We start from the raw sequence: 27,958 nt of genomic DNA on the forward strand, positions 1-27,958 counted from the left end.
AGAGGGATGGGCCACTGCAAAAACATGAGGAACATGCTTGTTCCATATGTTCAAACGCAAACAAGGAAGCCAGCAGGGAAGAGTAATGAGAGATGGTGTTAGAGGATGTTGAGGGACAAGGTGGCCTCCCTGCTACAGCTACAACTTTGGTGTAGAGAGAATCCCTTGTTCTCACACTGTTCCCTGTACTTTATTAACTCTGGTGCAAAGGCATCTTATGAAGTAAAGCATATCTCAATCGTAGTATTATCTGTTGATTAAATTCTGGCCTATGTATTATGTCACCTTAATGCATGAGTTCAATTGCTTCTTTGAGACTGTGCTCACTCCACAAAGCACAGACACACACACACACACACACACACACACACACACGCATGTGCATGCATGCACACACATGCCATGACCTCCTATGTTGTTACTAACACCCAGTTATCATCAAGAAACACCCTCCTTAGGCCATGAGTGGTTACAACTCAAGATAATCAGATAAAATTAACTCTCTCCTAAAGGATATATAAATGGTACCCAGAAATTTCAGTTCACGAGCTTCCAAAAAAACAGTAAAACTAGGATTCCTTTGGATATGACCACGTTCTGCCCTGTATTTAAAAATTATAAAAAGTATGAAAGAGAGTTAGAGAGAGATAAAATGAAGGAAAAAGATCTAATAAGCTCAAAGTGCCCCTGAGACAATGTGATGAATAAAAGCTTCCATGGTTGGTCAGCATTCCAACTTCACCTACATCACCTTGTTGCCCAAGAAAAATAATAAAGAAAAATACATTTTTTCCCCAAAGACAGAAACAGTGATATCTATATGATGTGCAAAACTATACAGATTGAATATCCCAAGATATTCTGTCCTGTGCACTATAGGACGTTTAGCAGCCTCCTTGCCCATCACCCACCACACCTCAATATCACCTCAGCAAAAAAAAAAAAAAAAAAAAAAGTCTATCGATATTACTGTGTCCCCTGGGAGACAAAACTGTCCTCTTGGAGAAGCAAAGTTTTAAAGTGGCAGTATCAGATATATTTGTAGCAGTGGTATATCTGGAATTGTTTGAGAAATAATATGATAGACCCCCACATGTGTATCAGCCACACCATGCAATGTTATACAGATATTGAAATAAAGAACCAGAGTTATACTAGGTAAATGGAGACAAGCCCCTGAGGTATTCTTGAGAAAGAAACAGAAGGGGACAAATTATAGGAAAAAGACTTCACTAAAACATAAATGGCCTTCGTGATGTATTCAGGATTGTATTCATCCATTTCTGGAAAGGTGTGTGAAATATGTGTAAGTGTATAATTTAGAAGGCAGTTTTAAAAGAAACTAAGAATTTATGGAACAAAAAATATTGGTGACAGGGAAATTAGGTTAAGTATGGTATTTTCTGAACAGTAAGTAACAAAACTGAAAATCTACAACTCATAGATAAAAACACAAAAATAGTAAATTTTTAATGATACAAACATGGGTCCCAAATTCAAGATTAAACTGTTACAGCCTTGGAAATGAAAGAGTATAATAGAAGGACATTTAAAATGTGGGGAAGAAGCAGTATATAAGTTATAATTTCATCTGACATGGTGATAGATGGATTCAAATATGCTTATAGAATATAAAGATTATGTTTAGTGCTAAGATAAAAAGGATGTCTTCCAAATTCTGGCCAGAGATTATGTAACTTTTAAAAATAGATTTAATCTGAAAGCTCAAAGAAACAGTACAGAATAACAGATGTGAAACTAGAAGCATAGGCATCTATTATCACTAAGAATGCTAAATAACTTTCATTTTCCATTTGTTTACACAAAGACTGACATAGTAAGAATAGGAAAATGACAACTAAATTTTTTCAGTAAGAAAAATTACAATACAAAGAGCAATTAATGGATTGTATGTATACAACATGATGGCTATAGTTCATAATGCATTATGAAATATTTGAAAGTTGCTAGAAGACAGTAGATCCTAAAGTTTTCATCATAAGAAATAAATTGTAGGAGTTCCTGTCATGGCACTGTGGAAATGAATCCGACTAGGAACTATGAGGTTGTGGGTTTGATCCCTGGCCTCACTCACTGGGTTAAGGATCCATCCTTGCTGTGAGCTGTCGTGTAGGTGCAGATGTGGCTTAGATCTGGCATTATTGTGGCTCTGGCCTAGGCTGGCATCAACAGCTCCAATGAAACCCCTAGCCTGGGAACCTCCATATGCTTCAGGTTTGGCCCTCAAAGGACAAAAGCCAAAAAAAAAAAAAAAAAAAAAAGGAGTAGCAGTCTTCTGACACCATTATGTAAAACAAAAAGTTATACAGACATTTGTCAATAGAGAAACACTGAATGCTAACCAAATCCACAACTATAGTCAGCCTGACAGGTAGTAAATTATTGGCAAAGGAAACCTCATTAATATAAACATTTTCACATACGTAACTAAGATTTTTCTTATGTGCACACCCAGTAGGAGAAAGGATGCTGTGACATGTGTGTTACATACACATCTATTGTAAGTATGTCTTTGCAAAGACTCTTTTGTCTAGATATTACTCATAAATGTGGAAATATAGGCTAATAGAACCCATCCTAAAATGAAGAGAAATGCCTTCACTTCCACTGTATGTCCCTCCACAGGTAATATCCTATTGATCTGTTACAATAAGATCCTTGGATTTATGTTCATGTTTTATTGGAAGCAGTTCCTTTCTTCTGTTTCTTCTTCTACTTGAGCTTTCACAAATACCATTTAATTGTCAACATTGAAAGTTGCATTTCCAAGTGCAGTGTTCACTTTTTCATCATCATAAATAAATGCAACATAAGAAGCCAACAAACAAACATAGTCATCTTGGTCATCTGGGATATTATGCGTTGGTTCTCAGGGTACCTCTGGTAAAAGTTTTTGGCTTCCACCATCTGTGACCCTCTCCTGCAGTATCTGTGTAGCTCTCAGACTCGCCTGCTTTGTAACTTTATTCTAAACCTCTAACTACTTGATTTCCCTTGGAGACACTGGTCTGGACAGAATGGAATTTATTTTCAGGTGATTCTCTAGTCCTAGGAGACTGCATTATTAGTTAGGTAAATTGTTTTTATTACTCCTTCTCCTTTAACTATCTTGCTACCAAAGCTCTAAGCCTCCTAGAACCTCATCATGTTCCTGAGTATGAGTTTTCTCAAAAGGATAATACTGAGGATTTTTCTTCACTAGGTCCCCTGGGTCATCAAAACATTGATTTGTGTTATGTGGGGAGGGGGCAGGACCACAGAAAGCTCTAAAACTTACTATTCACCTTTTGAAGGAGAGGATAAAATTTATCTTTTATATAAAATATTTGTATTCGACATCTTGGATTCATTACAGTTTTTCCAAGCCAATGAGGAATTTCTTACTTATATCAGAAGTTGAGAGCTGTCACTACATCTCTCATTATAAAATTTTGTAACTGTAAAAGACATATGTACTATCATGTACCACTAGTTACCATACTATTATGACTATCAAATATAATTTTTACAACAGTGTGCCCTATGGGGCAGTACTTTTCTGAACTCCATTCTCCATAGGAGAAACAGAACTCATAGGGATTTAATGTTCTGACAGAAGATTTAAACAAAGTAAGGGATGGACTGTTGACTAATTTGTCAGGGTGTTCCCAGTTCTTAAACTCCAGGGCAGTGATTCTCAACCAGAGATGCCCATGGGAATATTCAGCAATATCTTAAGGGATGATTCTAGTCTCCTATCAACCACAGAATAGCACCCATTACAAATAATTATCCTGCCTCCAAAGTCAAGAGTAAGATGGAAAGAAAACCTATTCTAAATCAGAACATCTATAAAGACTTTGTGCATAGAAATGTTGCTCATTTAAGTGCAAATTCTGAATAATCAGTCTCTAGTGGGCCCAGAGAATGCATTTCTAACAAACCCCCCAGTGTAACTGGTTCTTCAGGTCTTGGTCTGAAGATCACAGTTTGGGTAGCAAGGCTTTGCTTCTCTGTTAGAGTCAGATGTACATAGGTTTAGTACTCTCTGCCAAGGATCTTTTATGTGTAAACTTTTTAAAGAAAAGTTTTCAATCACTTTATGGGAGCTTACACATAATTTATCACCAAAAACTCTCACCAAACAGCATTTTACCCTGGTAAAAATAGGATCCTTTCACATGGACACCAAAATCTATTCACTAAATAGAAATAAAGCTTGACAATGAAATATTGTTCTTAGCAACACAGAGTGTAGTTTAAAATTTCCATCATTTTTAAGAATTTCCCAGACTCAAATTCCATGTAAAGTGAATAGATTCCAATTTGTGTTTCTGTGTAGATTCCATTTGGAAACTTGGAGTTAATTATCATTGGTCCATGGCTATGGTAGGCACCGTGGACGGAGTTGATTAAGAGAATGTGATTCCAATGAGAAGAACCGAACCTAGTATGTATCAGTAAAATGAGCTGTAATTTGGAAGTTACCATTTTCTTTTTTTTTCTTTTTTTTTGTATTTTGTCTTTTTAGAGCTGAACCCACAGCATATGGAGGTTCCCAGGGTAGGGGTCAAATCGGAGCTGCAGCTCTGGCCTATGCCAGAGCCACAGCAATGCCAGATCCAAGCTGTGTCTATGACCTACACCACAGCTCATGGCAATGCTGGATCCTTAACCCAATGAGCAAGACCAGGGATCAAACCTGAAACCTAGTGGTTCCTAGTTGGGAGTCATTTCCACTGCACCACAACAGGAACTCCTTGTTTTTTTTGTTTTTTTTTGTTTTTTGGAAATTTCCATTTTCAAAAAGAGCAGTTAAGACAGTGATATACAAAGGAATGATATAATGGTATACACACAACTGAAAAACTGTAGTCTCTGTTGCCATTATTATAAAATTACATAAATTGCCTTACCAATAAAAGGTAGTTTTTTTCTCAAGTAGTACAAGAGCTCATGACAATTCTTTCAGTTGAACAAGATAAACTTTATTTGAGATGATGTATGTCATTGCAGGAGAAATCCACATGGTCCCATGAAATAAATGTGAATTTTAAATATTTCAAATGAGGCTTTGAGAAAACACTGAGAAAATAGGAAATAGACATAGGGAAAAACTGACCATAAATCAGACTGAGAAGGAAACATAAATGTGACTTTCTTCAAAGCTAAGGAGCCGTTGAATCACATAAATGAAAATTTCAGGAAATAAAGGCAAGGAGCAAGTTCTGCCTTCACAATCTGTTCAAATACTATCAAATTCTGGCTACACTGCTTTGGATTCTGAAAAAAAAGTGGCCATTTTTCCAGTCCTATCTTGCCAAAGTTTGTCCCTTTATAGCTGCCGTAACAAAGAATATTTTCAGAGCCCTCTTTTTTTCCACTTTTATCAAGACATAATTGACAAACTATGGATATATTGTAAATATAGAGTAAGTGGGACTTTTCTGATGGAGTTAATGTTGCCTAGAAAAAGGGATGTAAAGGCAGCAAACAGAGCATAGGCTTTATTTAGTTTTTTTTTTTTAAAAGATGTGTTTGACATACAACACTGTATAAGTTTAAGGTATACAGACAGCATATTGACTTGATGTATTTTGTGAAATGATTATCACAATAAGTTTAGTTAACACCCATCATCTTGTATAGATACATAAACAAAAGAATCATATGAATTCACAGGCTCATTCATCAGCCACCCTTCAATGATGAGGACACATATACATATTTAGATATGTATATACAAATTACCCTTCAACAACACAAGGATTGTGGGCACCAACACTTTGTTTAGTCAAAAATCCTCATATAATATTAGAGTCCTTTCTCCATATACAAAAATTCTGCAAATCTTATTACAAATATTATAAATTACCTTAGTTGCCAACTGTATTTTTCATGCTGTAAAGCAACCATAACAATTCTTTTAGGGAGTAAGAGAAAAATTACTTTGGATGAAGTATATCATTTGAAAAGTAATTGTTCTTAATAATTCTAGAATGCCCCAACTAGGAAATGGAATTTCCAAACATATCTGATCCAAAGGTAGAAAAGTTTGAAGTGGGAAAAAGGACAGACTGCCTATATATTGAAAGGAGGAAAAACTTAATAAAGGATTCCTGGCAATTACATATAGAAAGCTGATCCCCCAAAATGGAAATCCCAGAAAATAAATGGAAGAAGAAAACTTCATTATTCAATGATCAAAGAATCCCTATTTCTGGTTCTGAGAACTTGAGTCATGCCTTCAAGGGCATTTCATCACACCCAGGATAATTGTCCATTTTTTACCTGGCATCAAATAGAATCTCTTCAGTGCTTTCTTTATGTCTTTATTTCTCAGACTATAGATGAATGGGTTCAGCATGGGTGTGACCACAATGTATATCACCGAGGCAGTTGCACTTGAGTGTGAGCTGTGGGTAGCAGCAGAGCTAAGGTATACACTTAGGCCTGTACAATAAAACAAAATGACAATGGAAAGGTGAGACACACAGGTGGAAAGTGCTTTATACTTCCCCTGAGCTGATGAGATTCTATGAATGCAAGCAAATATTTTCAAGTAAGAGTAAAGGATACCAGAAAAAGGACTAACGCTCATAAGGAGAGCTGCAAAATACATCACCAGGTTATTGAGAAATGTGTCAGAACTGGCAAGTTGTACCAGCTGATTGAGTTCACAGAAAAAGTGGGGGATTTCCAAATCTGGACAGAAGGACAATCGCAACACCATTAAGGTGTGTAACAAGGAATACATGGCCATCATTATCCAGGAGATCAGAACCAACAGTCCACAGAGTCCAGGGTTCATTATGCTCATGTAGTGCAGGGGGTGGCAGATGGCCACAAACCTGTCATATGCCATCACACTCAGGAGAGCATCATCTAAGCCTGCAAACCGTATGTGAAAATACATCTGGGTGATGCAGCCATCAAAAGTTAAAAATTTGCTCTTGTTTTGAATGTTCCATAGCATCTTTGGGATGGTGGTAGAGGTGAAACAGATGTCTATAAGGGTAAGGTTGGAGAGAAAAAAGTACATGGGTGAATGGAGGTGGGAGTCAGAGCTGAAAGCCAGGATGATGAGCAGGTTTCCAAACACAGTGATCAGGTACATGGAGAAGAAAAGCCCAAATATAAGTGCTGCAGTTCTGCTTCCTCTGAAAATCCCCGAAGAAATTTTGAAATGTGTGTATTGTTCTCCGTTTCCATGGGATAGAAGCCCCTATTGGGAAAAAAGGAAGATAACATAATTTTCACCTAACCTGGCATAACTCATATAGCTGAAATACTTCAATTTCTATTTTGCTGTCAGGAAAATTATATTAATATTTTATGTATAGATAACATCTTCTTGAAGGTATTCTGCTTCATCTCGGACTATGAATTTTTGTCCATTCTTAGCATGAATTTGAGAACAATATCTTGAGTGGAGGAAATCATTGCTTCCACCAATAAATTTCTTCATTGTTCATTTATTCAGGAGAAAGGGAAATATGTATTGAATACCAACCATGTTCCAAGCAAATAGAGGGAATAAATAGTGCTAAAAAAATAACACTTTCTCTTCTCTTTGAGAATGATTGTAGGATGATAGATTCCCTTAACCATTTGAAAGATGCTATTCAAACAACAACATTACATATTATTCCTAGAAGATGAAAGATGTTCCGAAGCATGAATTTTGAAAAGAAAACCAGGTAAAAGGGGAGAGTGGTAAGAAGTGTTATTTTTGTGCAGAATGTTCAAACAATGTCTGCAAAAAAAATTGTATTTGAACACAGACTTTAAGAAAGAGAGAGAAAGAACTAGTATAGTATCAGAAGTGTGTGCCTGGCAGAGGGATGGGCCACTACAAAGGACATGAGGAAGATGCTTGTTTGATAAGTGAAAACTCAAGCAAGGAAGCTTGTGGGGCAGAGGAATGAGTAAGAGGAGGAGTGATGAGAGACAGTGTCAGAGGATGTTGAAGGACAAGGTGGCCTCCCTTTTGTAGCTACAACTTCAGTATACAGAGAATTCCCCCTGTTCATGTCCTGTTCCTAACATTTTACTTATTTTATTACAGCGGTGTCCTTTGAATTAAAGAAGATCCCCTACTTAGTACCATCTGTTGATTGAATTCTGGCCTCTGTACATTTCATCGCCCTAATATATGAGTCCAGGCATCTCTGTTTGGGGAACTGCTCTCACTCCTCAAGGCACAGACATACACACACCATGGCCTCCTCAGGGGAGTTACTGCTAAGCATTTCTCACCCAGAAACACCCTCCTTACAACTCAAAAAAGTCAGATCAGATTATCATTCCCATCAACAATGTTAAAAATATCGCCCAGAATTCCATTTTATAAGCTTACCCCAGACAAATAAACTCTGGGTTCCATTTTGGTAAGGCCACTTTCGGTTGAGTATTTAAAGAAATAAAAATAGTAAGAGAGAGACATGGACAGAGACAGAGAGACTGAGATAGAGAAATGAAATGAACTTATGGATATTAGGGGGAAAGATCTAATAACCTCATCTGGCCCCAACATAATGTGATGAAGAAGAGCCCCCACAGTTCGACAACATTCTAACTCTAGCAACGTCTTCTTGATGCCAGGAAAAATAATTAAATTATGTTCCAAGGACAAAAACCACAGTATCTTTACGATGTGAAAGAAATGACATATCAAATATCCTAAAGGAAAAAATCAAGAAAGGCAATAAACTAACAATCCATAATGGAAATATATATCAGACAACTAAGTTGTGCATATTTTCTAAGAAGAGGTAGAAAACTTCTTTTTCCTGAGACTTTTCCATATTTGTTTATTTTTGTCAATGAGTAAGATCCTTGGGCTTTTGTCCTACTTTTATAGGAAACAGCTTCTGCCCCTCATTCCTTTTTCTTTTTTTGCTACTTCTTTGGGCCGCTTCCTGCAGCATATGGAGGTTCCCAGGCTAGGGGTCTAATCGGAGCTGTAGCTCCAGGCCTACGCCAGAGGCACAGCAATGCAGGATCCGAGCCGCGTCTGCAACCTACACCACAGCTCACAGCAACGCCGGATCATTACCCCACTGAGCAAGGGCAGGGACCAAACCTGGGAGGGACCAAACCCGCAACCTCATGGTTCCTAATCGGATTCGTTAACCACTGTGCCACGATGGGAACTCCTCATTCCTTTTTCAAATTGAGCATCCATGAATAACGTCTAATTGTCAACACAGACACTTGCATTGCCCAGAGCAATGTTCACTTTTCAGCCCCATAAATAAATAAGCTATTACAAAAGACAGCCAACAAGCACAGTGAGTTCTGGCAATGGGATGCACTAATCTGGTTCTCAGGTGACCTCAGGTACATGTTCTTGGCCTCCACCCTTTCTTTTCCTCTACAGCAGTGTCTGATCAGCTCTTGGACTCACCTACATGCAGACTCTGAGAGCAAACATTCCTTGCAAATGTCAAAATACTTCCCTAAATGACTGATGATGCAGACCAAAGATTCGGCTCAAAACAATGCAATAGGAGAACAAAAATTGTCTCCCATCCAGACTTAGGACTGCAACAGCAATGACCATGCCCTGTCCAAGAAACGGTTGCAGAGGCTGAGGCACTGCAGCAGAGAAGATATTTAAATCATCTTGTGTCTGCTTATTAGTCCTGTTTTTCTCTTATTATTCCAACTGCTAAACACATAATTCTCCTTAGAGACACTGGTCTGGTCAGAATGGAGTTTTTTTTCTGCTGATTCTTTATTCCAAGGACATTGCATTATAAGTTAGGTGAAATCATTTTTAATTTAAAAAAAAATTTAAGTTACTCAATGGGCTTTATTACATTTATTGTTGTACAATGATTATTACAACCAACTTTTATAGTGTTTCCATCCCAAACCAGTTTTTATTGCTCCTTCTCCTTTAACTCTCCTGCTACCAAGACTCTAAGTCTGCCAGTGCCTCAGGGCATCCTTGAATTCATGTTTGATCAAAAGTATAATATTGAGGAATTATGTGGAATTGGGCTATGGTTCATCAAGAATTTGATTTGGATTGTTTGGGGACACAACCACTGAAATCTCTAAAAAATTATTATTTACCTCTTCAAAAAGTGGAATAATTTTCTACTTTAATATAAAATATTTAGTATTATACTTAGATTCATGATAGTTTCCAAGCCAAACAGGAATTTCCCACTTTAAATCAAAAATTGAGAGCTGTCACTTCATCCTTCAGTATACAATTTTGTAACTTTAAAAGATGTAGCTGACATAGCTATTGTTATCCACCACTAGCTAGCATACAACAGAGCCTATAAAATTTCATTTATACAGCAGTGCATTCTATGAGGTAATACTTTTATGAACTCCATTCTCCATTGGAGAAATGGGATTCATAGGGAATTAATGTTCTGCTGAAGTGTATAAACCAAGTAAGTGATGTAGTCTTGTTTAGAATCAGCCAGGATGTTCTCAGTACTTGAACAAAGGGCAGTGATTTTCAACCTGAGATGATTTTTCACCTGGGGGTATTTGACAATATCTGAAGGGATGCTACTAATCTCCTATAAACCACAATAGAATACCTAATACACACATTTATCCTATCCCAAACGTCAAGAGTAAGATGGTGAGAAAACCTATTCTGGGCCAGAACTTCCATAAATTCCTCATGCATACAAATGATTAAGGTTTGGCCTTTAAATGAAAATTCTGATTCATCAAGTCTCTATTGGGCCCAGGGACTGAATTTCTAACAATCACCCAGATGCATTTGATGCTGCAGGTCCTGGTTTGGGTATCATCATTTGGGCATCATGGCTGTGGTCTTCTGTTAAAGTCAGATGTACATAGTTTGAGTGTTCTACACCAAGAAACATGTATGATGGAATTTCAAAAGAAAACTTTTTCACTCACTTTATATGTGATTACACATAATTTATCATCATAACACTGCAACCAATCTTTCACTCTCACAAAAATAGAATCCTTTCACATGGACACAAAAATCTATACTTCAATGAATAGATAGAGTGCACGAAAATGAAATATTGTGCTTAGTCATACAAAATTTGGTTTAAATTTTCGTTATTGGTAATATCTCCCCAGAATCCAATACCATATAAAGTGAATGGATTCAAACTGGTGTTTCTGTGTAGACTCCACTGGAAACCTGCAATTGTTTATCATTTGTGAGTGACTATTGTAGGTGCTATGGATGAAATCGAGTAAGAAAATATAATTCTAATGAGAAGAATTGAATAACCACCTATAAAACAAACTATGAGTTAAGCTTCCATTTTTCAAGAAGAGTAGTTAATGTAGTGATTTACAAATGAATTTAATCAAAAAGGAAAAAAAAAGCCAGTAGTCTCAGTTTCCACTACTACAAAATTACATAAATTAACAGAGTTCCCACTGCAGCAGAAACAACTGGTATCAATGAGGTTTGATCCCTGGCCTCGCTTGGTGGTTTGGGGATCTGCCATTGCTGTGAGCTGTGGTGTATGTCACAGGTGCAGCTCAGACCTGGTGTTGCTGTGGCTATGGCGTAGGCCAGCAGATGTAGCTCCAATGTGACACCTAGCCTGGGAACTTCTGTATACCCTGGGTGAGGCACTAAAAAAGAGTGTGTAAATTATCTTACCAACAAAATGTTTTTTTTCCACCTCATATCAATTCTTTCAAGGAACAAGAGAAAAAATAATTGGGGTGAGGTATGTCATTTGAGAAGACATTATTCTTAAGGAATCTATGTTACCCCATGAAAAATGAGAATTTTAAATATTTTGAATCAAGTTTAGGAAAAACTCTGAGGAAGTAGGAAATGGACAAATCAAAAAATGTCTATAAATCAGAGGAAGATAAAAAACTTTGCAGTGTGAGTTTTATCAATGGTAGGTGGAAGTTGAATCAAAGAAATGAAAATTTCAGATAGTAAAGAGAGGAAGCAAGTTCTACTTTCACACTTTGACCTATTAGCTCCAATGCTTTGTGCCTTGCAAGATGGGCATATCTTCAGCCCTATGACAAGGAAACAACTCCTCCTTTTTAGCTGCCACCCTGAAGAATTTTTTAAGACCCCATTTTCTTCTTTCAGTTTTATCAAGCTATAATTGACATTCAGTACAGCATAAGTTTAAGGTATACAATGTAATGACTTGACTTACATATGTGGTGAAATGATTATCATAAGTTTAATTAATAGCCATCAACTTTATAGATATAAAAGCTAAATGTTTTTCTTAACTTTTATGATCTACTCTTTCAGCAGCTTTTCAGAGCCCTCTTCATGTCCTTTTACCTTAAGCTGTCAATGGATTTAGCATGAATGTGACTACAGTGTGCATCACTGAGGCTTTTGCATTTCAGTGTGAGCCATGGCTTGCTGCAGGGCCAAGGTACACTCCTGTGATTGTGCAGTAAAATAAAGAAACAGAGTTAAGATCCATCGGTGGAAAATGCTCCCAATTCCCTGAGCTGATGTAATTCCACAGATGGATGGCACTATCTTAGAGTTAAGAGGAAGAGATTACCACCAAGGAGTACTTCAGCTTCAAATAAGAAAGGCGTCACAATTAGGCAAGTTGAACAACCTGATTGATTACACAGGAAAATGTAGGTGTATTTCCAAGTCTGTACAGAAGGACAACTGCAACACCATTAATCTTTGGAACATGGAATGTTGGGTATTCATGTATTAAAACACCAAAACCAGCCACCCACAAAGCTGGCAGTACATGGTGATAAAGTAGGCAGGGTATGACAAATGGCCGTGAAACAACCATAGGCCATTTCCATCAGGAAAAAATTGTCCATGTCTGCAAAGTGTAGGTAAATGTATATCTAGTTGATAGTTCCTTAATAGCAAAGGTCATGACTTTTCTTTTTTTTTGGCAAAGTGGTTGAGGAAAGAAACATATCTAAAAAGAAAAGATTGGAGAAGAATTGCATATGTGGAGGTCAGAATCAGAGATGGTGGCTGATCAATATGCAGGTTTTCAAACACATGTAATAAGGTGCATGGAGAAGAAAAACTCAAATATAAAGCAGTTCTGTTTCCTCCAGTAATCCCAGAATAAGAAATTGGAAATTCAATTTCTGTGGATTAATTTGTACCCTGCAGCTTTACCAAACTAACTGATGGGCTCTAACAGTTTTCTGATAGTGTCTTTAGGATTTTCACATCATCTACAATGAGTAATAATTTTATTTATTCTTTTAGAAATTAGATTCCTTTCACTTCTTTTTCTTTTCTGATTGCTTAGGTTAGGACTTCAAAAACTATGTTGAATAACAATGGTGAGAGTGCACATCCATTTCTTATTCCTGAACTCAGTAGAAGTGCTTTCAGTTTTTCACATTTGATAATGAGGTTAGCTGTTTGTCATATATGGCTTTTATTATGTTGAAGTAGTTTCTCTCTATGCCCAGCCTCTGGAGAGTATTTTTCAGAAATATGTGTTGGAATTTGTCAGAAGACATTTTGGCTTCTATTGAGATGATCATACGGCTTTTATTTTTCAGTTTGTTGATGTGGTGTATTACATTGATTGATTTGTGGATATTGAAGAATCCTTGCATCCCTGGGATAAATCCCACTTGGTAATGGTTTACGATCCTTTTTTTTTGTATTTTATTACTCAAATGAATTTATCACATCTGCAGTTGTTAATACATATTTGGATTCAGTTTGCAAGTATTTTGTTGAGATTTTTATTTGCATCAGTGATATTGGCCTGTATTTTTATTTTAGTATTCTATTTGTCTGGTTTGATATCAGGATGATGATGGCATCATAGAATGAGCTTGAGTATATTCCTTCCTCTGAAATTTTTGGAAGAGTTTCAGAAGAGTATGGGATAACTCTTCTCTGAATATTTAGCAGAGTTCACCTGTGAAGCCATCAGGCTGCGGACTTTTGGAACTTTTTAAGTCACATTTTCAATTTCATTTCCCATGATTGGTCTATTCATATTTTCTAATTCATTCTGCTTCAGTCTTGGTAGGTCATACCATTATAAGGATCTGTCCATTTCTTCAAAGTTGTCCATTTTATTGGCTATACAGTTGCTTATAGTAGTCTCGTGACCTTTTGTATTTCTGTAGCATCAGTTGTAATTTATCTTTTTCATTTCTAATTTTATTGACCTGAACCTTCTCCTTTTTTTCTTGATGAGTGTGGCTAAAGCTTTATCAATTGTATTGATCTTTTCAAAGTAACAGTTTTGGTTTCATTGAGCTTATTGCTTTCTTTGCCTCTATGTCATTAATTTCTGCTTTAACTTTTATGATTTATTTCCTTCTACTAATTTGGGCTTTGTCCGTGCTTCCTTCTCTACTTGTTTTAGGTGTAAAGTTAGGTTGTTTATTTGAGTTTTTTCCCTTCCTAAGATAAGTATAAACTTCCCTCTCAGAACTGCTTGGTTGAATTTCTGTAGGCTAATAATGAAAGATCAGAAAGAGAAGTTAGGGAAACAATCCCATTTACCATAACATCAAAAAGAGTAAAATACCTAGGAATAAACCTGCCTAAATAGTCAAAATAACTGTGCTCTGAAACATACAAGACCCCAATGAAAGAAATCAAAGATGACAGAAACAGATGGAAAGATATACCATGCTCTTGGATTAGAAGAATCAATATTGTCAAAGTGATTATATAATCCAAGGCAATGTACAGATTTAGTGCAATCCTTATCAAATTATCAATGGAATTTTTCAAAGACTGGAACTAAAAATTTTTAAATTTATATGGAAACACAAAACACCTCTAATAGCCAAAATTCTGAGAAAGGAGAATGAAGCTTGAGGAATCGGGCTTCCTTACATCAGTACAAAGCTACAAAGCTACAGTCATCAAAACAGTTTAGTACTGGCACAAAAACAGAAATATATATTAACGGAGCAGAATAAAAGGCCCAGAAATAAACCCATGCACCTATGGTCAACAAATCTATAACAAAGGAGGCAAGACTATGCAATGAAGAAAAGACAGTCTCTTCAATAAATGGTGTCTGGACAACTAGAAAATTATATGCAAAATAATAAAATTAGAATACTTGCTAATACTATAAAAAATATTTAAAATGCATAAAAATGTTGAATCTCTCTCTCTTTTTGTCTTTTTGCCTTTTCTAGTGCTGCTCCCACGGCATATGGGGATTCCAAGGCTAGGGGTCCAGTTGGAGCTGTAGCAACTGGCCTATGCCAGAGCCACAGCAATGTGGGATCCAAGCCTGCATCTGCAATCCTACACCACAGCTCATGGCAAAGCTGGATCCTTAACCCACTGAGCAAGGCCAGGGATTGAACCTGCAGCCTCATGGTTCCTAGTCAGATTCGTTAACCACTGCACCACGATGGGAAATCCAAAAAATGTTGAATCTCTTTTCATGTACCTGTTGGCCATCTTTATGCTTCCTTGGGAACAGTGTCTATTAAGGGTCCTCTACTCATTTTTTTTTTCAGTTTTTATGTTAAGTTCTTTATATTTTTGGATAACAACCTCTTATCAGAAATATAATTTGCAAGTATTTTTTCCCATTAGTAGGTTGCCTTTTTGTTATGTTGCTGGTTTCCTTCACTGTGCAAAGCTTTTTAGTTTGATGTAATTCTGTTTGTTTATTTTTGCTTTATTTCCCTTGGCTGAAGATATAGAGCCACAAAAATAGTACTAAGACCTAATGTCAGAGAGGTACTGCCTGTATTTTGTTTAGTGATATTTAATATTTTGGGTCTTATATTTAAGTCTTTAATCTATGTTGAGTTTATTTTTGTTATATCATTTAATGGACCAGCTTGAGTTTCATTTTTTCTGTGCAGTTGGCCAGTTGAGGAAATATTCCTATTCCTGCAGTGATTTGGTTGGTGAATGAAGTAGCTATAAGCTATTCTTAATGATTTCCCCTCTAAATACTATACTATAATTGTTTAACAATCTATTCTGATAGAGAGTGCAGTTTTCTTTCTTTTAACTCATTTACTTTTATTATATTTATAGTTGTATGACCATCATCACAACCCAATTTTACATTTCCAACCCAAACTCCCAGCCAATCCCACTGCCAAACTGTCTTCTTTGTTAACAATAAGTTTTCCAAAGTTTGTGAGTCTCTTTCTGTTCTGCAAATAAGTTCATTGTATCCTTTTTGTTAGATTCCACATATAAGTGATAGCATATGATATTTGTGTCTCACTGTCTAACTTCACTTAGCATGATAATTTCTAGGTCCATCCATAATGCTACAAATACTATTATTCCATTCTTTTGTATGTTTTTATGTTTTTCTTAAGTTCCCTTTCTCACTGTCTGTGGGGGTTGAGGCATGATCTGTTTCTTTACATGGGGTGAGGGTAGGGACAGATCTGGGGTTGGGACTTTTGAGTGGCTTAGGTGGTCTTTCAATCCCCTTGTTGGTGCTGGATGCAAAGTTCATGAACAGTGCCTTCCTTTACTGCTCTGCTTTTCTGAAGTGGCAGTGAGTTTTTAGGTCTTTTTGTACATTGTTCAAAGTTTATCCCAACTGTGCCTGCACTCAGTTATTTTTATTCTCTTACAGTTTATTTGTATTTTGTTGCTGGAGGAAATTTTGTCCAGGTATAAGCACTGCAGCAAAGGGTCCCATGTCCCACGTCTCAGCCTGTCTCACTGTCAGAGTCCATGTTGGGCCTGGCATCTCTGCTAGGGGTGGGGAGGGGACTCCAAGATGGTGGTAAATATTGCTGCATCCAGGAGGCCAGAGTCATGTGTACCACGTCTATTGGTGCCTTCAGGTTCTCTGGTGCTATTGGCTCAACCTCCTTCAGTGGTGGAAATGGGATTGGGGTACTATAGGGAGTTCCCATAATCTACTCCTCTCCTGATTCTACTTCCTCTATGGCTTACAATCCACCCATCTTCATATGTATAACTGTATCAATCTCAGATGTCCTTAGATGTTGGGCAGAGAAGCTTTTCTTTAATTATGAATGTTTAGTATATTAAAGGGGTGAGACAAAGGGATTTTTTAATCCACCATGATGCTGACATCATGAGAGATAAAATACATTTTTTCCCATAAACTCTAGGTTAACCAACCTATATATGTGGAGTCAACTATCATATAATGGTGAAGAAAGAAATACAATAGAGCTGTATGCAACATCAGAGATGAGTTTTAGAATTACACCATAGAGGATTACAGGTGCATATAGATTAATGAGGCATCCAACCCAACAGAGATCAGAACAACTCCTCTCAGAGCAGTCTTACTTGACAGTAGAGACATTATAGTAAAATATTTATTATTAGGATGAGTTCTAAGGCAGCAATAGCTAAATATTACAAAATAAAAGTCAATAGAACTGAGAGCAATTATAAGAATTGCTAGGCATTTAAGTTCATATTTAAAAATAGCATTAATAATTACTCTGTTTTTAAATTTCATTTCAGATAATTGCATTAAAACATGACTCTAAACTGAGTTTCCCTTCCAGGTCTGCAGGAAATTGGAAAATCTGTTGTTAGCATAAACTGTGACCCTGAACCACATGACTAGAGAGTCATTCAAGCTCTCCAGTGAGCCATCCTTGGATCACTGATGACACATACAATTATATGTACACATAAACTTGACCCTTAAACAACACAAGGTATTGAGACATCAACCTAGTGCACAATTGAAAATCCTCACAATAGGGAGTTCCCAGTCATGGCTTAGTGGTTAATGAATCCAACTAGGAACCATGAGGTTGCAGGGTTTGATCCCTGGCCATGCTCAGTGGGTTAAGGATCTGGCATTGCCAGTGAGCTGTGGTGTAGGTTGCGGATGCAGCTCAGATGCTGTGGCTGTGGTGTAGCCTGGTGGCTGCAGCTCCGATTAGACCCCTAGCCTGGGAACCTCCATATGCCTGTGGATGCGGGCATAGAAAAGGCAAAAAGACACACACAAAAAATCCTCACAATAACTTTACAATCATTTCTCCATATCCACTGATACAAGCAAGCTTATTAACAATAATGTGAATTTCCTTGGTTGTCATCTGTAAGTTTTTCATGAGTAGTGCAACTCATGATTGTTCTTTCAGAACGAAAAGAGAAAATTATTTGGGATGAATATATTTCATTTCAGAAGTAATTACTCTGCATAAATCTAGGATGCCCTAACAAAGAAATGGAATTTATGAACACTTCTAAACCAAAGTTAGGAAACTTTTGAGGTAGGAAAAATACAAACTTCCTAGTATATCAAACAGAAAAAAAAATTAATAAGGGAAATGAGGAATTCCTGTTATGGTGCAGTGGAAACGAATCTGACTAGGAACCATGAAGTTGTGGGTTTGATACCTGGCCTCGCTCAGTGGGTTAAGGATCCAGCATTGCCATGACCTGTGGCATAGGTTGCAGATGCGGCTTGGATCCCATATTGCTGTAGCTCTGGCCTAGGCTGGCAGCAACAGCTCCTATTAGATCCCTAGCCTGGCAACCTCCACATGCCATGGGGGTGGCTCTAAAAAGACAAAAGACAAAAAAAAAAGGAAATGAAATTGTATGGAGAAGTTGAAGAGTAAAAAATAATATCCCAGGAAATAAATAAAAGGAGCAAATTTTATTCCACAATGAATAAAGAATCACAATTGCTCATTCCACGGCTTTAAGCCATGCAATAAGAGCATTACATCACCCCTTGGATAACTGGGCCTTTAATCTGGCATCAAGGAGAATCTCTTCAAAGCCCTCTTTATGTCTTTATTCCTCAGACTATAGATGAAGGGGTTCAGCAAGGGCATGGCCACAGTGTACATCACTGAGGCAATTACACTTGAGTGTGAGTTCTGGGTAGCAGAAAAGCTGAGGTATACTCCTAGGCTTGTACAATAAAATAAGGAGACAACCAAGAGGTGAGATACACACGTAGAAAAGGCTGTGAACTTCCCCTGAGCTGATGAGATTCTACGTATGCAGGAGACTATTTTAGAGTAAGAATAAAGGATTCCAGCAAAAGGACCACCACACAGCAGGACAGTTGAAAAATACATCACCATGTTATTGAGAAATGTGTCAGAACTGGCAAGTTGTACCACCTGATTGAGTTCACAGAAAAAGGCCTGGATTTCCAAATCTGGACAGAAGGACAATCGCAGTAACATTAAGCTGTGTAATAAGGAATACATGGCACACAATGTCCAGGATATCAGAACCAGTAATCCACAGAGTCGGAGGTTCATGATAACTGAGTAGTGCAGGGGGTGGCAAATGGCCTACAAACCTGTCATAGGCCATCACACTCAGGAGAGCATCATCTAAGCTTGCAAAGAGTATGTAAAAATACATCTGGGTGATGCAGCCATCAAAGGTTATAACTTTGCTCTTGTTCTGAATATTCCACAGCATCTTTGGGATGGTGGTGGATGTGAAACATATGTCTGTAAAGGACAAGTTGGAGAGGAAGAAGTACATGGGTGTGTGAAGGTGGGAGTCAGAGCTGACAGCCAGGATGACGAGCAGGTTTCCAAACACAGTGATCAGGTACATGGAGAAGAAAAGCCCAAATATGAGGGGCTGAAGTTTTGGTTCCTCTGAAAATCCCAGAAGAAGAAATTTTGAAATGTGTGTATTGTTGTTCCCTGGTTCCATAGGATGGAGGTGAATACTAGGAGAAAAGAAAATAATATGACTAATTTTTGTACAAATGGGCATAGCTCACATAGCCTAAGTATGGCAATTTCCCCATTACCATCAAGAATTTGTTTTTAATATTTTGGGTATAGATAAGATCTCCTTGAATTATGCCTCATTTCATCTCTGACTAGGAATTTTTTCCCATTATCATTATATGCCCCAAAAGTTGATGTGTTCATAGTTTTAATGAGAAATTCTTCCACACATTTGAGAAATATATATTGAGTAAAAACTATGTTCCACGCACATATAGGTAATAAGTAGAAACTACTGAAAAACAAATCTCTCACAATCCAAGGGTGGTGAAAAATGATATGCAAATAGAAATTCTATGCAATATGACAGAAGGTGGCAAGTGCTATGAAAAAATCAAAACCAGGTGTAAAGAGATAGTGATAAGAGGTGTTATTTGTACTGAATGTCTGAGTAAGACCAACAAACAAAGACTTCAAGAAAGAGAGAGAAAGAGCTAGTAAGATATCAGGAGAAGTGTGTGCCTGGCAGAGGGAATGATCATTGAAAAGGACATGAGAAAGATTATTGTTTCATATGCTCAAATCCAAGCAAGGAAATCAGTGGAGCAGAGGAATGAGCAAGAGGATGAGTGATGAGAGATGGAGTCCAAGGATGCTGGCAGACAACGTGGCCTCCCTGCTACAGCTACAACTTCCGTACCTGGAGAATTCCGTGTTCACATGCTGTTCCCTGTGCTTTATTAATTCTGGGATGGGATTTGAATCATTTAGTACCATCTGTCTATTGAATTCTGGCCTCTGTATTTGTCACCTAAAATATATGAGACCTGGTGCCTCTGCTTTACAAAACACATGCACACACACCATGGCATCCTGGACTGAGTTACTACCAAGCATTTCTCATCCAGAATCACCCTTCTTACTCCATGAGTGGTTACAGCTAAAGCTGGTCAGATCAGATTGTCTTTCTCCTAAAGAATATACAAATGGTATATAAAAGTTCCATTTCATAAGTTTCCCATGTAACAATAAACTTGAAGTTACTTTTTGGTAGGGCCCTTCCCTACTCAATATAGAAAGAAATTTTTGTGGTTGACAAGGGGAAGGGGGAGGGAGTGGGATGGATTGGAGCTTGGGGTTAATAGATGCAGACTATTGCCTTTGGAATGGATTAGCGATGAGTTCCTGCTGTGTAGCACTGGGAACATTGTCTAGTCACTTATGATAGAGCATGATAATGTGAGAAAAAAGAATGTATGTGTGGCTGGGTCACCATGCTGTATAGCAGAAAAAAAATAATCTATTGGGGAAATAAAAAAATAGAAAAAAATTAAATAATAAAAAAGGAATTTTTTTTTAAAGTATGAGAGAGAGACAGGGAGAAAGAGAGGGAAAAAATGAAATGGAAATATGGACTTTAGGGGAAAAAGATAATAATCTAAATAAAGCTAATAAGCTCATATGTCCCCTGATGCAGTGTGATGAAGAAAAGCTTCTTCAGTTTGACAACACTACAGCTCCAATGATATCTTCTTGATGCTCAGAAAAAAATAATGAAGAAAAAGTTTTCCAGAATCTGTACAGACTGAAGATCTCAAGAGAAAAATAATCAAGGGCATAAAGTAACAGTTCAAATTAGAAATATACAAAACACAACATTGGGTATATTTTATATGATGTGGTAGAAAACTTTTTCCTGAGTCTTTTCCCTATTTGTCTATTCCTGTGATTAATAAGATCCTTGGATTTAGGTTCCACTTTTACTGGAATCAGGTTTTCCTTTTTCAAACTAAGCTTCCATAATACAATTTAATTGTCAATGCTGACGCTTGCATTGAGAGTTCAATACTCACTTTTCAGCCATCACAATAAATGCATTATTAGGAAAGCCATAAAACAACTAGAGTGATCTCCAGAATCTGAACTGTGCTAGTTGGTGCTCAGGGGACTTTGGGTATATGTCCTTGGCTTTCATTCACTCTGATCCTGTCCTACAGTGTCTGTTCAACTCTTGGACTCACCTATGTTCAGACTTTTAGGGAAGCATTCCCGTTAGAAGTCAAAATTTCTCTGTAAATTGAAGGAATTTGGTCTGGTGATGCAGACCAAAATTTTCTCTCAAAACAAGACTACAGGAGGAGATCAAGTGTAGATCTATTCAGACTTTGACTGCAGCAGCAAGGGCCATGTCCTGCCTAAGCAAAAGTTGCAGAGGCTGACAGAGTGCAGAAGTGGTGATATTTACAGCTTCCTATGTCTGCTCATTAGGCTGGTTTTCCTGTTAGTACTCTAACCACTAACTATATGATTTCCCTCAGAGACACTGGTCTGGACAGAATGGAATTTTTTCCTGCTATTTCTAGATTCCTAGGAGACTGCACTATAAGCTAGGTGAATTCAGTTTTTTATTGCCCCTTCTACATGAACTTTCTTGGTTCCAAAGCTAAAGCTAAGCCTACCACCATATCATCACATCCCTGAGTTCAAATTTCTCAAAAGTATATTGAGAATTTGTCTTGAATATGTCCCTTGGGTCTTCAAACTTTGGCTTGTGGGGAACACAATATCTCAAATCTCTTTAAAAAAAAAACATCTATTCCCTTTTTCAGAAAGGAGGGTAACTTTGCTCTCATTAGTTGTTCTTACATTAATATAAAACCATGTGTTCTATACTGCTTGGATTCATGATATTTTTTTCCAAGCCTATTTGTTATTTCATACTTACAGCAGAAGTTGATTGTCATTTAGTCTCTAATTACAAAATGTTTGTAATTATAAGAGACATACTGAGGTATTTTATATACCATAAACTAATATATCATATGATAGGGATTGACAAATTTAATTTTTAAATGAATGCGTTCCTTTAGAATTCTTTTAGAGAGACTATACTTTTATGAACTCTATTCTCTATTGTAGAAATGAGACTTAGAGGTATTTAATGTTGTAAGGTATTAACCCAGTAAGGGATGGGATCTTGATTGGAATCTGTCAGGATGCTCCCAATGCTTGAATCTGGAGCAATGATTCTCTAACTGGAGATGATTTTCCGTGGGAATATTTGGCCATGTCTGAAGAGATGCTACTAATTTCATCTAAACCACAGGACTGCACCCAACAGAAATAATTATTGGCCCTAAATGTCAACATTGAGAAAAAAAGCCTATTCTAGACCAGCACTTCTCCAACTTCATTATGCATACAAATCACCTAGTTCAAATGTCAGTTCTATTTCAACATGTTTTTTAGTCATGACATTTCTTTATACATACATGTTAAAGTCATATTTAAATGTTATACTGGAGTGGCCTTGTCTCACAAAGTTGTGTTAATCTTAGGTATAAAGCAATGTTAATAATTTTATATATACATATATCCAGGCATTTTCAGGTTCTTTTCCCATGCAAGCTACCAGACAGTCCTGAGTAAATTTCCCTGTGCAATACAGTAGGTCCCCATTACCCATTTATACCATAGGAAGCAGTGGGTATATATCAATCCCAACTCCACAATTTATCCTCTCCCCCACGTTTCCCATTTGGTAAACATAAGTTTCATTTTGAAATCAATAAGTCTGTTTCTGTTTTGTAAGTTTTATTGTATCACTTACATTAGATTTCACTTATTAGTGATCTCATATCATATTGGTCTTTCTCCAGATGACTTACTTCACTAAGATGGATAATTTATAAGTCCATCCATAATGCTGCAAATGCCATTATTTCATGGTCTTTATGGCTGAGTGATATTCCACCATACATATGTACCACATCTTCTTAATCCAAAATTCTGTTGATGGAAATTTTGGTTGCTTCTATGTATTGGCTATTGTAAACAGCACTGCAATGAACATTGAGAGGCATGTATTTTTTCAAATAATGGTGTTTTCCAGATAGATGCCCAGGAGTGGGATTGCTGGATCATATGGTAGTTCTATATTTAGTTTTTTTGAGGAAACTTCATGCCATTTGCCATAATGATTTAATCCTCCCCAAGAGTGTAGGAGGGTTCCCTTTTCTACACACCCTCCCCAGCATTTATTGTTTATAGCTTTTTTGACAATGGCCATTCCGACTGGAGTGAGGTAATACCACATTGCAGTTGTGATTTACATTTCTTTAATTATTAGCAATGTTGAGCATCTTTTTATGTGCTTTTTGGTTATCTGTCTGTCTTCCTCAGAGATGTGTCTTTTAGATTTTCTGACTATTTCTTAATTAGGTTGTTTTTTATGTAAATCTGCATGAGATGTTTGTATATTTTAGAGGTAAATCTATTGTCAGTTGCTTCATTTGCAAAGATTTTGTCCCATTTTGAGTGTTGTGTTTTCATTTTGTTAATAGTTTCTTTTGCTGTGCAAAATCTATTAAGTTTAATTAGGTCCCTGTTGTTTATTCTTATTTTTTATTTTTATTACTCTAAGAGGTGAATCCAAAAATATATTAGTATGAATTATATCAAAAAGGATTCTGTCTATGCTTTCCTCTAGGCATTTTATAGTTTTTTCTCTAACATTTAGGTGTTTAATCCACTTTATTTTTGTGTATGGTGTTAGAGAGTGTTCTAATTTCATTCTTTTAAATGTAGCTGTCCAGTTTTTCCAGGACCACTTATTGAAGAGCCTGTCTTTCCTCCATTGTATGTTCTTGCCTCCTTTGTCATGCATTAATTGACCCTATGTGCATGGATTTATTTCTGGTCTTTCTATGCCGCTCCAGTGGTCTATAGTTTTCTTTCTGTGCCAGTACCAAACTGTTTTGATGATGTAGCTTTGTAGTTTAGTCTAAATACATCAAACCTGATTCCTCCAGCTCCATTTTTCTTTCTCAAGATTGCCTTGGGTATCCAGGTTTTTTTTTTGTCTCCATAAACATTTTAGGAAAAATTGTTCTAGTTCTGTGGAAAATGCCATTGGTGATTTGATAGAGATTGCATTAACTCTATAGTCTGTCTTGATTAATATAGTCATTTCGACAATATTTATTTTTCCCAGCCACAAATATGGTATATTTTTCCCTCTGTCATTTTTGATTTCCTTCATAAGCATCTTGTAGTTTTCATAGTAGAGCTCTTCTTCCTCTTTAGGTAGGTTTATTCCTAGGTATTTTATTCCCTTTGATGTGATGGTAAATGAGATTGTTTCCTTAATTCAGTTTATCTTTATAATCTTATAAAGGCCATATATGACACACCCACAACTGACATCATTCTCAACAATGAAAGTCTGAAAGTATTTCTGCCAGGATCAGGAACAAGATAAGGCTATCAACTCTCACCACTTTTATTCAATGTGGTTCTGGAAATCCCAATCATGGAAATCAGAGAAGAAAAATAAATAAATGATATAAAATTTGAAAGAGCAGTAAAATTGTCACTATTTGTGCAAGACATGATACTATACACAGAAAATCCTAAATGTGCTACCATAAAAATACTAGAGTTCAACAATGAATTCAGTAAAGTGGCAGGATACAAAAATCAATACTTAGCCCATCTTTAAAAGTTGAAAAGAAATGATTTTATTTCACTGCACTTGCATCAAAACCTGATTTTCTTACTGCCCTCATCCATAGAATTACTCTAATGTGATTTAATTTTACTGGAACCACATTATGTTCCCAATTCTTTCCTAATTCTCACCCAACTGGGCTTCCATTGCCATCACTTGTCAACAATGACCTTTGAGGTGCTGAGTAGAACAGACACTTCTCTTTGAACATAAATGAATTATAAGTTAATTAGTCAACTTAGAAAATAAACATGGCTAATATCTCAGCTCTGAGGTGAACTGATTAGATTAACAATTGATTTCAGATAAAAGTTTGCCAATTCTATTCTCTATGAACCTTTCTTGCAGTACCTATTGAACTCTTAGACTCATCTGGATGGAGTCTGTGAGAGAAAAGTCTCTGTGTGGATATATGAGTTTCTTTTTGGATGGTTGATGGTGAAGTCTGAACCTCTGATCCCATGAAGGTCAGAAGCAAGGAGTGAAGTATTTGTCCCCTAGCCAGGTGTAGAACTCCAAACACAACAACAATGTGTCATCCAGTTCAAGCTCAACCTGAGGGACATAAGTAAAGTAGATATTTACAATTCCCCACGTCTGTTTATTAGGCATTATTTCCATTGTTACTCCCATCTCTAAGCACATCATTTCCCTGTGTGCTTTTGAGTTTAATAGGTCCCATGGGTTTATTTTTGTTTTTATTGTCATTATTCTAGGAGGTGGATCAAATAAGGTATTGCTATGATTTATATCAAAGAGCATTCTGTCTATGTTTTCTTCTAGGAGTTTTATAGTACCTGGCCTTATTTTTAGGTCTTTACTCTGCTTTGATTTTATTTTTTATATTGTGTTAGAGAATGTTCTAATTTTATTGTTTTACATGTAGCTGTGCAGTTTTCTCAGCACCATATATTGAAGAAACTATTGTTCTTCCACTGTATTTTCTTGCTTCCTTTATTATAGATTAGTTGACCATAGGTTCTTGGTTTTATCCTGCACTTTCTATCCTATTCCACAGATCTATATTTCCTTTTATGTGCCACTACCATATTGCTTTGAAGACTGTAGCTTTGTAATATAGTCTAAGGACAGGGATACTGATTACTCCAGTTCCACTTTTTTTTTTTCAAGTTTTCTTTGGCTATTTGGGGTATTTTGTATTTTCATACAAATATTAAAATATTATATTCTAGTTCTCTGAAGAATGTCATTAGAAATTTGACAGAGATTGCCTTTGACACTGGCTATTCTGATAGGTCTGTGTGATACCTCATTGCAGTTTCAATTTGCATTTCTCTAATAATTAATGATGTTTAACATCTCTTTATGTGGTTTTTGGCCATCTGTATGCCTTCTTTGGAGAAATGTCTAGTAGAGCTTCTGCCAATTTTTCAATTGGGCTGTTTGTTTGTTTTGATATAAAGCAGCATGACAAGTTTTATATTTTTGAGATTAGTGCCTTGTTGGTTACTCCATTTGCAAAGACTTTCTCCCATTCTGTGGGTTGTCTTTTCATTTTTTAATTGCTTCTTTTACAGTTCAGAAGCTTTTTAAGTTTAATCAGGTCCCATTTGTTTATTTTTTAAATTATTTTAATTATTTTATTTATTTATTTATTTATTTTTATTTTTATTTATTTTTTTGTCTTTTTGCTATTTCTTTGGGCCGCTCCCACGGCATATGGAGGTTCCCAGGCTAGGGGTTGAATCAGAGCTGTAGCCACTGGCCAACACCAGAGCCACAGCAATGCGGGATCCGAGCCGTGTCTGCAACCTACACCACAGCTCACGGCAATGCCGGATCATTAACCCACTGAGCAGGGGCAGGGACCGAACCTGCAACCTCATGGTTCCTAGTCGGATTCGTTAACCACTGTGCCACGATGGGAACTCTTATTTTAATTATTTTAAAAGGCAGATCTAAAAAGATGTTTCTGTGATTTATATCAGAAAATGTTCTGCCTATGTTTTCTTCTAGGAGTTTATAACAGTCCAGTGTTTCCTCAGGAAACAAGAAAATCTAAAAAATGTAACCTAATATTACACCTAAACCAACTAGAAAAGAAGAACAAACAAAACCCACAGTCTTTAGAAGCAAATAAATCATATAAGTTCAGAGAAGAAATGTGAAATTGAGACAAAGGAAACAAAAGAGAACAACAAAATTAAAAGATTGTTCTTTGAAAATTCAGCAAAGTTAATAAACCTTCATCCATAATCAGTATGGATCATATTCTTGATCACAAGAATATAAGGGAAAAGGGTAAAATTAATAAAATTAGAAATTAAAAAGAATTTACAACTGACACCACAGAAATCAAATGACAATAAGAGACTACTAAAAGCAACTGTATGCTGATGAAATAGACAACCTATAAGAGATGGAAAATTTTTTAGAAACGTAAAATCTTCCAAGAAAGAACAAGGAAGAAATAGAAGATATAAAGAAACCAATCACAAGTACTAAAATTTAAGCTGTGATTTAAAAACTTTCAAAAAACAGAGTTCTCACTGTGGCTCAGCCAGTTAAGGACCCAGTATTATCCCTCTGAGGATGCGAGTTCAATCCCTGGCCTCACTCAGTGGATTAAGGATCCAGCATTGCCAGAAGCTGTGGCAACATTTTCAGATGCAACTTGGATCCTACATTGCCATGGCTGTAGTGTAGGCCTGCAGCTAGAGCTCCGGTTCAACCCATAATGAGGGAACTTTCATGTGCCACATGTGCAGCCATTAAAAAAAAAAAAAATAGGTCAGGACCAAACGACTTCACAGACAGTTAGAAAAGAGTTAACTCCTATCCTTTTGAAATTTTCCAAAAAATTTCAGA

At 36.6% G+C, this 27,958-nt stretch overlaps 2 pseudogenes across 1 annotated transcript; both read right to left on the reverse strand.

Moving 5' to 3' along the window:
- Window positions 1–6,247: 6,247 nt before the first annotated feature.
- LOC125124616 (olfactory receptor-like protein OLF4) lies at window positions 6,248–7,212 on the reverse strand (annotated as a pseudogene). The gene has a single exon (XR_007134305.1). The product of XR_007134305.1 is annotated as an olfactory receptor-like protein OLF4 (transcript).
- An 11,454-nt stretch (window positions 7,213–18,666) lies between these two features.
- On the reverse strand, window positions 18,667–19,606 carry LOC125124618 (olfactory receptor 7A17-like; annotated as a pseudogene).
- Window positions 19,607–27,958: the final 8,352 nt, after the last annotated feature.

Source organism: Phacochoerus africanus, chromosome 4 (genome assembly GCF_016906955.1).
Source record: "Phacochoerus africanus isolate WHEZ1 chromosome 4, ROS_Pafr_v1, whole genome shotgun sequence".
Taxonomy (NCBI): domain Eukaryota; kingdom Metazoa; phylum Chordata; class Mammalia; order Artiodactyla; family Suidae; genus Phacochoerus; species Phacochoerus africanus.